The following is a 17,130-nucleotide window of genomic DNA, read 5'->3' as shown; positions in this document are numbered from 1 at the left end:
TATCACCCCTCCTTTCAGAGCCTTAACCTTCAATCTATGTTTTCCAACACTGTCGAATTTTCCAAGTTTTTTTCCTTCACACTTGCTAAATTTTCTTTCCTCCTCATTATCTGTGACTTCTATGTCTTGTACCGTGTTTACCATGCCACAACTCAACTCACTAATCCCCTCGGATGTTCTTGTATTCTCCACTTTCCTTTCATGGTAAGGTTTGATCATGTTGACTTGGAATAACTTATTTTTCCTACGCCTACCAGGGGTGTTCACAATATAGTTCAGATCTCCAATTCTCTTCTCAATTTTCCAAGGACCACAATATCTTGCCTTCAGGGGGGTCTCCCTGAATAGGTAACAACACTAGAACTTTATCGCCTTGTCTAAATTTCCTCACCCTCGCCTTTTTATCATACTAAGTTTTCATCTCTCATCGCACATCCTTTAAATTCTCTGCAACAAGTTTTCCTGCCTTAACCAACCTAGTTTTGAATTCTGACACACATGTTAATAAATGTGGTTCATCACTCTTGCCAAGCCACTCTTCTTTCATCATACTCAAAGGACCTCTTAATTCATGACCATGCACCAGTTCAAATGGACTAAATCCAGTCGATTCTTGTATTGCATCCCTAATTGCAAACAAAACCAGTGGTTTCCCTTCATCCCAATCTATTTCGAGTTCCTCGTAGTATATTCTAAGGATGTTCTTAAGGGTTTGATGGAGCCTCTCCAGACTACCCTGGGGTTGTGGATGGTATGCACTAGATAACCTTTGTACAATGCGAAGGCCCTTTAAATTTTTCTTGAACATGCCTGAAGTAAAGTTACTTCCTTGATCAGGTTGAATTACTTCCGGGAGTCTTACCCAAGAAAAATATTTCACCAACTTTCTCACAATATTCTTGGTATGAATACTTTGGAGAGGAATAGCCTTTGGAAACCTAGTGGCAACACACACTATTGTCAACAAATATTAATTTCCTTTCCGAGTTCTCGGTAAGGATCCAACGCAATTATAATTCTGCTGAATGCTTTACAAAATGCTGGTATGAACTTTAATGGTGCTCGTTGGATTACCTGGTTTGGTTTACCTACTCTTTGACATATATCACAAGTTTTGCAAAATTCTGCAACATCCCTCTTCAGATTTGACCAAAATAAATAGGTCAACAACCCATCAGCCGTTTTCCTGACTCCTAAATATCCTGCCAGACTCCTATGTTTCTTAGGTACCACTATTTGTCGTTTCAAATCCCAATGATCTGATGCGGGGACACTCGCAGGTCTCAATTTCATCATTAACACATTATCAAAAAGATAGAACCCGGTAGCACTGTTATCAGACACACCATTTCTACTCACCTCTCCGAACCATTCCTTCAAGGTGGGATCACCACACTTGGCGTCAATAAGTTCCCTCGTGTTAACATTAAAATCAGGAACTATCTCCAACCTCATCTTTATACTTTCATCTTTCACTCGCTTGGATTCCTCTCTCTCATCAATTACATCATCTAGGCCCATGTCCTCATTACAAGTCTCCTTATTCTCCATCATAGCTCTGGTTACTACAATAAGCTAGATAAATCCTTTGTATACTTCTATCACCCGTGGTCTCTATGTCGCTCTCTTTTATTGCATTCACTCTACCTCTACTTAGAGACTCATGACTCTCTACGGCTGGAACCTCTCTTCCATTCCCATAGTCATTGTGGATTACCTTCTGAAGTTCAATATTTGAAACATCTCCTGTAGAGCGTAAATTGTCGGAGTTTGGGGACCATAGTACATCCACATTCTCATTTGTTATTCTCTCAAGGGGGTTAGAAACCATTCCTGGTTCTGAGACTACATTATCTCCAGCTAAATAATTACCTAATTTACATCTCTACACCATTTATGGAAAATTCTTCACTGACTCCTACTTTCACATTGCCACTAACCTAATTAGTATAAATATCTACGTAGTGCAATGGGACTTATAATCTAGAACCCAAACCTCTCACTCTAGCCTCCTCACCAGTATAGGAACTCTCGGTCAACTCCAGTGTCTCTCTGAGGGCTAGACTTTGATTTGCTCAAGTATCCCTTAGGATTTTGATTTCTTTCTTAGATCCACCAGGCAAAGAAATTGTCCCCTCGGTAATAAATGGTTGGAAACTCCCAACACTCTCCTCCTTCACCTTAGATTCCGCACCTAAACTCCCCTATGGTTCCTTCCACGCCTTAATTAAACCAACAGATTTGGCTACTTTTCTAAACTGATATTTGACATGGCCCATTCCTCCGCACCCATAACACTTCACATGTGACCTTTCCTGCTTATTCACATAACCAGTGGAAATATGCTGATATCTTACAAGACTATTCCGGGTTGGGCTACTAGGTTGTTTCTATATTTTATCTGTGGAACATAGTTAAACTGTGTTCTATGAGGATTGTAGCGATCTTATTTGGCATCCAAGTAGCCTGCTCTTTTATAATTATTTTCATAACTGCAACCTATATTCTTCATTACACCTTGTTTGTAGTTTACCCGTTCAGTACGCATTCTCTGAACCACAGCTAATTGATCGGTTAACCTTGCTGCCTCCGTCAAATTTTTTATTTGGTTTCTACAGATTTTATATTTGATTTCGGAATGAACGATATATGTAAAGTGCTTCAACAAGACCAGCCGTCTAATTTCTTCAAAAGTCTCTACTTTTTCCTAGTTACACCACCGGTCAAATCTCATGCCACACTCCCTGGCCAATTCAAGATAGGTTAGGTCATTCATTTTCTTTATGTTCCTGAATCTCCTCCTATATACCTCAGGAGCTAATTCTACTGTTTTGAGTGCTGCTTCCTTCACGACATTATAATCTACAGATTCCTCCAGGGCTAGATATGCAAAGGCCTCCCTCGCCTTTCCTCTAAATTTTGTGGGCACCAACATTGCCTAATCCTCCTTGTTCCATCTTCTGATTGTAGCATTTTTTTTTTTTTTTTTTTTTTGCATGAAGAAATTTTCTACTTCTATAAACGTAGGCAATTGATTTACCCTGTCATCTCTTTCTTCTCTACTACTTTTTACCATTGTCATAGTCCTAATCTCTAATTCCTTTAGTCTCACCTCTTTGTCAGCCTGAATATTTTCTCTTTCTAGATCTTGTTAGAACTGCTTTAGTTCAAATTCTAATCCCAACTTTTCAAGTGCTAACCTCTCACTTGACTGTACTTCTCCTAACTTAGAGGTTTCATCAACTGCCTCGATATCTTTCATTTCAACTAGTGCCTCAATGTCGTCCCCATCACTTTCAGTTCCCGTCTCTACGTTATTACTGGTTTAATTCTGTTTACTGTTCCCATATATTGTTATCTATTTCTTCCTTCACTTTCCTTCACCAAATCTTCTGTAGCAAGTAATGGTTCTTCGTGCGGTGAATTAAACAGAGGTATATTTGTTATTCTTTTCTTCACTAATTATCTACAACGTTATTATCTTGGGTACACCAGAGGACTCCCCTAAATTCATAGTTACCTTGAGATCTTTATACAGCTTTTCTGCCGTTAATTCATCTGAGCTATTTGTTAGCAGGACAAATGTGATTAATCTGATTGCCTGAGAAATTTTCATTTTATCACTAGATCTTTCTATCCAATCTGAATCTTTTAAGATAGAATTCATGTCCTTTGACCATTTGTCTAATCCTGCTAAGTATTCTGTGTCTGATTCATTTGTTTTTACTTTCTTTATCATTCTAACCAAAGACCTGATAGGATGCTGATCACACTTTGACATAAAATGTTTAATGAATGGCTTTTTATAAGCTTCATATATTTTTATATCTTCCATTTGCTAGTAATTTATCATAAGCCTAGCTCTACCCTTCTCAGGATCTATATTCTCTTTTAAAAACTATATTTTTATTTTTTCATCTGTTATATTTTTGCTTACAATTAATGTATCAACAAAAGTAAGAAACCTATTAACTCCCAAGGTGTTTTTCATCACCTGTGAATTTGGGAATATTGATATTTGAGGTATGAACCTCGTGTCTTAATACATTAGTGTTAGTGTTCATACCTTCAGTGTTTTTAAAGTCGATTTGATTCGACTGCCTCCACGTACGTCAACCTCGTCATCCCTTGTCAGTCCTTGTTCACTGCTGCTTGTAGCGGCTCGTTCCCTAGTTCCTCGCAGCTTACTGTACCTCGTTCACTCGTAGTAGTTGCTCATAGTGTTGTAGACCCCTCGTTCCGCGTCTTGTTGTACCTTGGAGTCAGCATACGCGTGGTTGTGGTTGGGGTAGTGCTTGTGGTTATGTACTGTAGATTGGTGTACCCTTACACCCGTAGACTTATCTTTCACTCAGTCTTGTAGTTTTCTGTACTCACCAGTGTCTTCGAAACATTTTCTATTCGTTTGGTTCGTAATGTAGCTGCTATCACTTTCTTATCCCAGTGTGTGTCACCACTGTTCCGACGCCACTAATTGATTCATCCAATAATCTTGATTGTCACACTGTATAAGAATTTTCAAAGCTTCACAAAGAAATTGGTTTAATACTTATAGGCATTGTCCTTATGTATTGGCAAGGTTCTGAATCTTCATGACTGATCAAAGCTCCAGGTAGTACCTCTATTATCACCAAGGCTCCTAAAGCCAGGTCTCCCATCACAAACATGCACCATACATTTTAACAATATGAATACTATCTGTAAATAGAATCAAGATTAATATTCAATTTCCGTATGATATTATCAACATATTCCCTATATTTTTCTGGGTGTAGAGTTTCTTTAAAACCAATACACTGAGTGTCACAAGTATACACATCATCATATTGTAACCTAACTTTCTTTATGTCATCTAAGTGATCAATTGACGCTTCCCTAATTTCTAAGTGTAAGATCTTGTATTTATTTCCACCTGCAAAATCAATTATCTTATATGGACCTGAGTACTTCAGTGAAAGTTTATCATAGGGTAAATGTAGTTTTACCATGACTAAATAACCTATTTTTAATTCTATTTTATGTGCTATTTTGTGTTGTTGCTTTTTCAACTCTTGTATACTCTTGCATATGTTTTCTAACTCTTTGGTGTATTGATTGAAATATATTTATCCTATTTGAGATATAATCAAAATTTCATGTGGAAGAATTTTGTCCTCCCCCATATATAATAAAATCATGTGTTTCACCCGTACATTTATACAAGGAATCCAAGTATCCCAGGTTATACTATGAGGACTTCTCATACCTCTAAGACATGTAATAATTTTCTTGTCTAATCTCTCTACAACGCCATTGTTCTGAGGATAATTCACTAAAAATGTTGATCATCTGAATCTTAAATAACTTACATAATTCTTCCAAGATTTTGTTATTAAATTCAGTTAAATTATCTGAAACTAAGATCTTAGGTGTAGTGTAATTACAGATTATCTGATCATAAATTCCTGAAGCAGTTGTTTCAGCTTTCTTATTTGGAATGGGTTGTAAAATACAAAATCTTCAAAAATAATCAATGGCAACAAATACATATTTATGTCCATTCACAGGCATAGGTAACTCCAATGTATCTATGTGAACTCTTTCCCAAGGTTCCTGCTGAATGAGATATGATAACATAAGAGTAGGTCTTGGTGCATTTCCTCTCACCTAAGCATATTTAAAAAAAAAATCTATATTATATATATATATATATATATATATATATATATATATATATATATATATATATCTGTCTTAATACCTGCCCAAAAGTATTTCAGCTGTGCATGTCTATAAGTTTTATCCTTTCCTGGGTGTAAACTACAATGACTATCATGAAGTAACATAAAGATATTTTTTATAAGAGTCTGTGGTATTACCAACAGATTCACTGGGCCTCTAGAAATATCTTTTCCATTTACAACTGTTTTCATATACAAAAGTCAATTAGTCAAATGAAATTCCTCTATCTTATACCCTTCTGGTAGTTTTGGAGGATTTCCTCTTGGGTTCAGCAATTACTGGGCTAAAGAGTAACATGTCTTATCATCCCTCTGTTCTCTTAATAGTATTTCCTCATCTAAGGTTACTAGCTCATCTATACTACAAACAAAATTGATCAACCCTGTCATTGGTTGGTTAATGTTTGTAGAAAGTGCATCTCCTGCAACATTCGTTCTACCCGGAATATATTAAAACCCAACCTCATAGCACTGAGGTATTGCAAACCATCTTCCTAGTCTGCCCCTAAGATTTTTGTGCTTAAATAAGTTCTGAATAGTTGTATGATCATTCCACTCTGATTGGATATCCCAGTATCATATCTCTAAAACTTTCTAATGAATGTATCACTGTTAAAGTTTCTCTCTCAGTTATAGAATAGTTTCTCTCTCCGCTATTACAAAGTCTAGATGTGTAAGCTATTGGTTTGAAATTTCCTTTCCTCTCTTACATCAGTATGCCTCCCAACCCTATGTCATATGCATCAGTACAAAGAATGAACTCTTGATCATAGTCTGGAAATATTAAAACTGGAGAACTCGTAAATTCATCTTGGAACTTCTCAAAAGCTTGCTATTGTGCAGGTCCCCACATGAACTTTGAGTTTTTCCTCAACAGCGAACTTAATGTATTAGTAATGTTCACATATCTTTGGATAAAATTCCTATAATAACCTGTCAATTCCAAGAAACTTCTAACTTTTTTCTACATTGTTTGGAACTGGAAAATTATTTACTGCTTCAACCTTGGATTTTACTGTACTAAGTCCATGCCTGTCTATTCTATGACCCAAATAAATAACAGTGTCCTGCAAAAACTTACATTTTTCAAGTTTTACTTTCAATCCTGCTTCAACTAGTCTTGAGAATATCAAATATAATTTCTTAAAATGCTTAGCCGCCGTTTGGGAATCTATTGAAATATCATCTACAAATACACTGGCAGTGTTTCCTAACGACCCATTTAGAACTGTATTCATTAATCTCATGAAAGTTACATAACAAAAATGGCATTTGTTTGAACTCATTGTGTCCCGTTAAAGTAGTAAATGATGTGAATTCTCGTGAGTCTTCATACAACTCTATTTGAAAAAAAGAGAGAGAGATTTGATGTCTATAGTTAAAATACCTATTCTCATTTCCCAAACTTCTAAGTATGTCCCCTATCACTGTTAATGGCAATCGGTCATGTATGGTATGCTTATTCAATTCCCTATAATCAATAATTGGACATATGGTACCATCTGATTTAGTCACCAAAATCAGAAGGAAGTTCCTGTGATAACATTTCAGTGATTAGTTTATCTACAAGGGATAATTTAGAATGTGGTACACTGATACAAAAGGTGAATGTCCATACTTCACAGGAATTCTCCTACTTTCGCTGCCATTTTGATTTCACATAACTCAGATTCATCGGCTGGTGACATACCTCAATATCCTTTGACGGCAGTTGACTATAAGATGTTCAGATCCCGGTCAGTTGGGCCTCAATTTCTTACGTCTGCATGATCACCTCCAGTACCTAAAATAGTTGGATTAATAAGAAATCAAGAGGACAATACTTAACCTAAGTATCACTGCCTCATGTCCTAAGGGTGATCGAACAAATTTTATATTAATCAACAACTACTGAGGGTAGACAAAGGTGTTCATATAAAAATACATGTATTGAACTTTAAGTCTATTATACAATTATATTTCCTCAATAGATGCAAAGTGATTCTCTAACATAAGATACTCATTCAAGTTTAGAATATTGGCACTAATAATTTTATTAACTCAAGTTATGCAACTTACACATACAAGATATGGAATGAGAATCACGTAACCACTGCATTCATTCAGTAGATATATACACTGATTTTCACATGTCTATTCCCTTGAATTTAAAGTATTAAGATAAATAGTATTAATTCAACCAAATTGAAATAATCTGTACACGCATGATATGAAATAGATATCACTTAATATCAATGGCATCTTTGATAGAACAGACTAATTATTACTCCTTGATACAATACAAAGTCTGGGTTTACATGCATTATCTATACGAGTACGTTCACTCTCTGGCACAGCATTTCCCCCCTTTATCCAAAGACACAAAATGAGGCATACGACTTTGAATTTTTTAGAGAAACATTTGATTGATGTTACTTGTTCAACCGTACCAAGGAGAGAGAACCAAACATTCCCCTTCAAGAGGGTCGACAACCAATAAATTCCACAAAGTATACATTATTTATACATCACAAGAAAATACAACAAATATATCCTTAAATTTTCATACACCAATTAGAGTATAACCTTCTAAATTATACAATGTATACGTAAATATATTAATTTCCAAAGAACTTGATTTCCTTTCTTAGAAATCGGGATATACATAGAGAACGGAAAGCAAAAAGGGGTGCCTAAATCATACAATGTATACATAAATATGTTAATTTCCAAAGAACTTGATTTCCCTTCTTAGAAATTGGAATATACATAGAGATCGGAAAGCAAAAAGGGGTGACTATCATGCGCATTATGGTAACAATTACATCCTGTATGGGGAAATATATTGGTAATCAAGGTGATGTAGACTTTAGCATCCACCAAAGTGTGTGTGCCGAATTAAGACAGTGTCTAGATTATTATAAGTTAAGAGAGAGTGACACACATTTATTAAGTCTTGGCTTTGGGGCAATAGATCTCATACAGAGGGACATTCAAGGCAGTACTGGTGGAGACTATTGGCATTGGGACGGTCACATAGCTTGCAGGTAGAGTAGTGTGGTACATCCCCTGCCTCAGAGACTTGCCACAGCGGTCTGTAACCCAAGCAAAGCCGTGCAGTCACGATATTGTGTTTGTGAACGAGGAATCCGTACTTGTAATAACTCGGGAGAGATAGACTGAAGTGTTGTAGCAGAGTGAGAAGAGTGTGGCATCGTCGGGCAGTGGCAGTTTACAAGCATTTCTGGCAATGAGATCTGCCTTTTCATTGGCAGCGATTCCAACGTGGGAGGAAATCCACAGAAAGTTTATGGTGAAAGAAAGTTCTTGAGCTGTGACTAGATGTTGTAAAATGTGATGGATGGGCGATATATGGATTATGAAGACGAGATGGAGGACAGAATGGGAGTCACATATTACCTCGCCATTCGGTCGCCGCTAACAGAATAGGTTAACAGCTAGCAATATTGCCTGTAGTTCACAGTACGTTGAGCTTGAAGAGTTGGATAACCTACGACCTACCCAGCCTCCCTCAGGTGGCTCCACATCATGTGAGTAGACGGCGCAGTCTGCGCTACTGTCTGGCTGTAATGATCTGTCTACGTACAGATGGAGCGTGGCAGGGACGGAGGACACTGCGGTGATGTATTCCAGGGCTAATTGTTTCTGGAGGAGTGGTGGGTATTTTTTTTATGTGAGTGTTAAGATGACATGAGGCTGAAGAATGCTCCATGTAGGCGGTCCGTGATAAGCCTTGGCTATAAGGACTTCGATGTGAAGGCGCTGCAGGGTGGACTACACTTAATTAATGAGGATACGGATGCTGAGACGAAGCGGAGGGTGGGATGTGGCGGGGTGAAGTGAAGCTCTTAAGACATCGTAAAAGTGCGGAGCCAGATGGGGTGAGTGGAGGCACTTCACACTGAAGGAGGATATGTTAGCGTGTATTCTTTCAATAACCGAAGGAAGGTTAAGTTCGCTCTGCATCTTTAATACTCTGGTGAGGGAGGGGCATCCAAGAATGTACCGCACCACGGTTCTGAATATTTCTAAAGGTACCAAGGAGGTCTTGGAGAGTTGACCAAGGGCTGAGGAGAAATAGTCTTTTAAGACTCACCTATGGGTTAGGCGAGTCGATATTTGTGTGTGTGTGTGTGTGTGTGTGTGTGTGTGTGTGTGTGTGTGTGTGTGTGTGTGTGTGTGTGTGTGTATGTATATATATATATATATATTTATATATATATATATATATATATATATATATATATACATATCAAGGACTACTATTACACAGGACGTGCTCACCCAGATCCCTGGGTCCGCTAACGGAGGCCATTGCTTTCTTTGTAACCTAACATTTTATATTGGATAAATATATTAAAACTAGAAACCTAACATTGTATATAGGACAAATATATCAACTATTGACTTATTCAATGCAGTATAAGTTAATATAAACTTTTATAGTGAAATAAAAAACTATTTGTAAGGCACTGTTATGCTTTGAAATGCCAATTTTAGCCGGACTTAACAGGTATTATTGTATGAGGTTAGTGAACACCAGGGTTGGCGATTTTTTTTTTTTTTTTTTTTTTTTTCTTTTTAAGAAATATACAAAATTTACTTGTTTTTATTTAAATCAGATTGATTTGATTTAAATAGCTTTTTTATATAGATTTTAAATATTGTGGGATTACTATCTAATATGCGATCTGATTGCTAAAGGACATTTTTAGCATATCATTATAAGGAGCAGTGTTATATAGACTTGCCACAAGTATACAAGGAACTGTATAAGCCGTATGTGAAAACGGTATGTTCAGGTTCACTCGATTCTTCCAAGAGTTTTCTCATCTTGGTGACATTTGCTGCATTGTCTGTCACAACACTTCCAATGTGACAACCAAAACCTTGTTCAGCCTTCTTGATCGAATTTTGTACAAGTTGTAGAAGATATTCAGCTATTTTGTCAACTAAATAAATCTGACCAGTGGATGTTGTTAGAGTGACACATATTATGGGCTCATTATGGATGTTAGACCACCCATCAACTGAAAGACACACAGTTTCATTATTCAGGTTTTCTGCACACTTTTTATATTCCTTTTCATACACAAGATCCAAGTACTTATCAGCAATATCTTTTCTGGATGGAGGAATATAACCTGGGCTCAGGTTCTGAACCATTTTGAGAAACTGAGGATGCCGACCAAGACAAAATGGTGAATTTGTAGCAAATATAATTCTTGCAACTTCTATGTCGAGATTTTCCTTTTGAGAGGCTGAAGTTTTTATGATAAATCTGTCCAGAGATGTTGATGACTTTCTTTTATATGAAAATAATTTAGCAGAAGTGGCGCCTGTGGAGGAGTCTGATAGTGACCTTTTTAATGGTGGAGTCAGGTTTGCAGATAATTCAAGTGGAGCCGATATAATGAAGGGATTGAAGCTGTTAATACAGATCCTGAAATGGAAACAGAAAATTTTAGCATATTGTATAATTTATAAATGAATAAATAAATGAATGAATACAGTGTGATTTAGGCTACTTTTGAGTACAGTAGTTATTTTTTTTTAGATAACTATCATATTCACACAAGCCACTAAATTATTTTGAAATTATTAACAGGATATGAAATAGGTGGTCTTGGAATTCAGCCCACACAGGATTCAGTCCACTTTTAAATTCACTATAAATAATGGGTTAGGTTAGGCTAAACCTGTTTGGGCTGAATCCCATGTGGGCTGAATTTCAATGGAACCTATGAAATATATTACACAATGTTGAATGAAATGAATAACAATTATCTAGGCTCCAAAGTTGAGTGGATACAGTATATTATAGTGAAATAGTCATTACCCAAATTTAGAAGTAATGAAGTTGAAGTATCACCTCTTTAAGTCTTCACATTTTTATTGCACATGCTCTCCATTGTTCACCAAATTTATATAGTTGCGTATGAAAAGGGAGAAATGCACACAATATAAGATAAACACCATATGAGGACGGAGCCTTTATTTGTACGGCGTTTCGCTTATTACAGCTTTTTCAAGTACAAGTTGAGATACAAATGCTTGAGATTAAATAAGGGGAAAGGAGGGAACGGGGAGAGAAAAGGGGGGGGAAGGAAGAGGAGGAGGAGGAGGAGGAGGAGGAGGAGGGTGGGGGGATTGGACACTGGGAAAGGATGAGAATGCTGGCCCAAACGTCCGTGGGCAAAATGTCCACAAAGGGTGGTTTAAATATTTAATATTTTGCTGGCCATGGGTATTAGGGGAATAATGTGAGGAGATATGTTAAACATGCCCCTGTTTTGTTCAATAGTGTTCGTTCCTTGAATGATTGCTGCTTCTAAACACTTCCTGCGGATTTTGTCTGGTTCCCGCATCAGCAGCTCTGCATTCTTCCAGTCCATAAGATGGTTTTCCTTGTTTCTATGTGTCACACATGCATTGGTGGTGACATCATGCCTGACGTCGTAACGATGTTCACGTATTCGTGTATTCAGGTCGCGTGACGTTTCTCCGATGTAAACTTTATCACATCCTGAACACGGAATACGATAAACACCGGGTTTGGTGCCCGGTGTCTGGTTGTTGTGTGTTTCCGTCTTCGTGATGTCTTTTATTGTTCTGCTTGTCTGGCACACTATTTCCAAGTTGGTGGTTCTTAAAAGACGTTTCAGGTTGGTGGCAACGTCGCCGGTTGGCAACACGAGACGTCTAGTTGTGCTGTCCTGCTGCCTACGGCTTTCCCGAATCTTAGCGGCCTGCTGTTTGCAATTATCTAAAAGAAACTCTGGAAATTTTAGTGTTAAAAAGGTCTCTTTAATAAACCTGCACTCTTCTTCTAAGTATTTTGCACTACAAAATCACCACCGCTGACAAGGGAGGCGGAGTAGTGGTGATGACAGTTCAGACTACGAGAGGAAGATGAAATATCTGCTCAGTGATGTTAATACATATCGTGAAGTCTCCCAGGCAGAAGTAGACAACGAGACGAAGAACTTCGCATACAAGGTAAGAAAAATTCTCAAAAGTTCAGATGCAGGTAAAAAGCTCCTTCACTTATTGCCAAATCTCCCACGCACAGCTACGATGTATGGTCTGCCCAAAACACACAAAAATGATATTCCAATGAGACCTATAACATCAGGGATAGGGAGTGCTCCCCACAGATTAGCAGGTACGTTGGCCAGATATCTGTCCCCCCTCCTGGGAACCATCAGTGGAGCTCATCTCAGACACTCAGGGGACCTACTAGACAGAATTCGAGATATCTCCGCCAGAAACAAGAAGTTGGCCAGCCTGGACGTGAAAAGTCTCTTCACATGTGTCCCCTCGGATAAGGTAATACAGCTCCTTAGGGATAGAATCGAGAAGGAGAAAATCGACTTCCCCCTGCCCCCCAACCATTTTGTCGATTTGATCAAACTTTGTGTTGAATTTAATTATTTTAAATTCCAGGACAGTTTCTTCCACCAGAAATTTGGCATGGCCATGGGCTTTCCATTAAGTGCAGTCCTGGCTAATTTATTTATGGAATTTCTAGAAACAGGACCCTTTGCCAACATCGTTCCCGAGCATGTGACCTGGCTGCGATATGTGGACGATATCTTACTCGTCACACCCAGGCGTTTCAATCTTCAGCGCTTGCAGACGGCCTTAAACGAAGTGGAGCCCACCATTCAGTTTTCCCTAGAGGAAGAAATCCACGATTCTCTTCCTTTCCTGGACACACACATCTTTAAGTACGGTAACCAACTTGAATTCAAAGTGTATAGAAAGCCCACCAACAAAAATTATTTAATTCATTTCTACTCCCACCATGATATAAGGACCAAGAGAGGAGTAGTAATAGGTTTTTTCCTTAGGGCATTTAGGATATGTAGAGCAAAATACTTAGAAGAAGAGTGCAGGTTTATTAAAGAGACCTTTTTAACACTAAAATTTCCAGAGTTTCTTTTAGATAATTGCAAACAGCAGGCCGCTAAGATTCGGGAAAGCCGTAGGCAGCAGGACAGCACAACTAGACGTCTCGTGTTGCCAACCGGCGACGTTGCCACCAACCTGACACGTCTTTTAAGAACCACCAACTTGGAAATAGTGTGCCAGACAAGCAGAACAATAAAAGACATCACGAAGACGGAAACACACAACAACCAGACACCGGGCACCAAAGCCGGTGTTTATCGTATTCCGTGTTCAGGATGTGATAAAGTTTACATCGGAGAAACGTCACGCGACCTGAATACACGAATACGTGAACACCGTTACGACGTCAGGCATGATGTCACCACCAATGCATGTGTGACACATAGAAACAAGGAAAACCATCTTATGGACTGGAAGAATGCAGAGCTGCTGATGCGGGAACCAGACAAAATCCGCAGGAAGTGTTTAGAAGCAGCAATCATTCAAGGAACGAACACTATTGAACAAAACAGGGGCATGTTTAACATATCTCCTCACATTATTCCCCTAATACCCATGGCCAGCAAAATATTAAATATTTAAACCACCCTTTGTGGACATTTCGCCCACGGACGTTTGGGCCAGTATTCTCATCCTTTCCCAGTGTCCAATCCCCCCACCCTCCTCCTCCTCCTCCTCCTCCTCCTCCTCCTCTTCCTTCCCCCCCCCCCTTTTTCTCTCCCCGTTCCCTCCTTTCCCCTTATTTAATCTCAAGCATTTGTATCTCAACTTGTACTTGAAAAAGCTGTAATAAGCGAAACGTCGTACAAATAAAGGCTCCGTCCTCATATGGTGTTTATCTAGTCAATCTTGTCGGCAGACTGCCACTTTTAAGCACACAATATAAGTCTAATTATTTACCTGGGTCATCAATTTCTTCTTCTGTATGCTGTGGCTGACCTTGGCATCTATCTCTGTGAGATTTTAATCTTAAAACAATGACCTGTAGTTCTTGGCTGCAGTCTTTGCATTTAGCTCGGTACCCTTCGCCAGAAGTTGTTGGTAGTTTTTCCAAATAATTCCTGACAGGATAATTTTTTCTGCCTGAAGGAACAACTCTGCCAGGTCCAGAAGACATCCTTCCTGGTTGATTGCAAAACAGCAACTGACTCAGTGAGAAGCTGCTTACCTAGAACAAGTTTTAACAAGAATCTTGTTGAAACTTGTTGTGGGCTGCACAGTGATATATACATTACATGTAGGCTTATACCGTTCTTTGTATACTTGTGATAAGACTATATAACACTGCTCCTTATATTGATATGCTAAAAATATTCTTTAGCAATCAGGTCGCATATCAGATAGCAATCCCACAATATTTAAAATCTATAAAAAAAACTATTTAAATCAAATAAATCTGATTCAGATCAGAAAAATCGTTATATATATATATATATATATATATATATATATATATATATATATATATATAAAGAAAAAGAATCGCCAACCCTGGTGTCCACTAACCTCATGCAATAATACCTGTTAAGTCCTGCTAAAATTGGCATTTCAAAGCATAATAGTGCCTTAAAAATAGTTTCTTATTTCACTATAAAATTTTATATTAACTTATACTGCATTGAATAAGTCAATAATTGATATATTTGTCCTATATACAATGTTAGGTTTCTAGTTTTGATATATTTGTCCAATATAAAATGTTAGGTTACAAAGAAAGCAATGGCCTCCGTTAGCGGACCCAGGGATCCGGGTGCACAAATCCTGTGTAATAGTAGTCCTTGAGTATATATATATGTATATATATATATATATATGTGTGTGTATATATATATATATATATATATACATGTAGCATGGTCGCTAGCGTCTTGGCCTCGTGATTATCGACGCACGGGTCAGGGTTCGTATCCCATGGCGGAGCTTCTAAAAATGTTCAATATATATATATATATATATATATATATATATATATATATATATATATATATATATACATATATATATACATATATATGCATATATAAATATATATACTGTATATACACATATGTGTGTGTATGTGTATATATATAAATATATATATATATATATATATATATATATATATATATATATATATATATATATATATATAAGGCCATGCGCAGTTCAAACGAATGACAGAGTTCAGGCAGGATAGTCAAAATTTTCTTTAAATCTAAATGTTATTACTCTAACAAAATAACAAACATAGCATAAATGAACGTATAATAATAACAGCATATTACATAGGGCAAAAAATAATTTGATTATACTACCAATTTTTGTTGAGTGTGCTGTTATTTGCAACACGTAAGTCGGGGTGGGGGGGGGCGAAGACTTGATTATGGCGTAGACGTGTCTTGATACCAGTTGCTGCAGTCGCACCAAAGGACTTGGGGGACAAATAGGTGGTTTGAGGTGAACTATAATTCTGATAGAGGGCAGCTTCTGGTAGTTCTTCTGGTAGGAGAAGCTGCCGGTAGTCGGGAACAAGATAGTTAATGATGTCTCTTAAATAGAGAATATAACAGAGAGAGTTGTGTCGCTCGTAGTCAAGCAGCACTCTGGAGTGTTCGATCCAATTCGAAAAAAAAGAAGACTGAGTACTTTGCCTGGAGATTACGGGCTGTAGTTGTAGTCCAAAGGACTTGCTTAGCGGAGTTTTCGTAATCGACGAATGTAGAAGCAATTCTACGTGATTCAGATGGGCCCTGGGCTTCAGCTTCTTTTCTTGTCTTCTCTTTCTGCTTTGTTCTGTTTCTGTAGTCCCTCTCAGAATACCTCTGCTTCTCTCCTCTATTGACGCTGTCTGGGTCGTTCTCTGCATCGCTTTTTATATACCCCGTGAATGAGAGCCGACGTTTCAAAACATGGGAAAACGCCCGTAAAGCGGTAGTTTAAAGATCTTCAGCCATTGGGAAAACAGAATCAACTTTTTCCGCCAAATTATGATACGTTTATCATACTGATGTCCTTTCATAATACGTAATGCGCACGCTCCAATAGACTGGTATTGCGCAATGTTTAAAAATGTCAAGATATATATATATATATATATATATACTGTATATACTGTATATATATATATATATATATATATATACACGTTATTAAACATAATACAATATAGAATATAAAGTACATATCATATTTACACAAGACGTGCCTTAGAATTATAAACAAGAGACTTTATTCACACAAGGGCTTTAGACAGCGCAATCACTATTCTACTCACGGTAAGGACGTGAGTAGGGAATCGGGAATCGGCAAGGACGTTATCTGATCCTTTTACATGGTACATGGTGAGATTGTAGGATTGTAATAGGAGACTCCATCTGGTGAGTCTTTGGTTAGATTTATAAACAGAGAGCTTGTTTCAGGAAAATAAAGGATTGTGGTCAATATAGAAATAAATAAGAAGGATATAAATATGGTTCAAATGCTGTAGTGCTGTCAAAACTGCCAAACATTCTTT

The sequence above is a fragment of the Oratosquilla oratoria genome, chromosome 35 (assembly GCF_046742065.1).
Source record: "Oratosquilla oratoria isolate Oo_2021 chromosome 35, ASM4674206v1, whole genome shotgun sequence".
NCBI classification, from domain to species: domain Eukaryota; kingdom Metazoa; phylum Arthropoda; class Malacostraca; order Stomatopoda; family Squillidae; genus Oratosquilla; species Oratosquilla oratoria.
The sequence above is the reverse complement of the archived record's forward strand: the minus strand, read 5'-3'. Positions refer to the sequence as shown.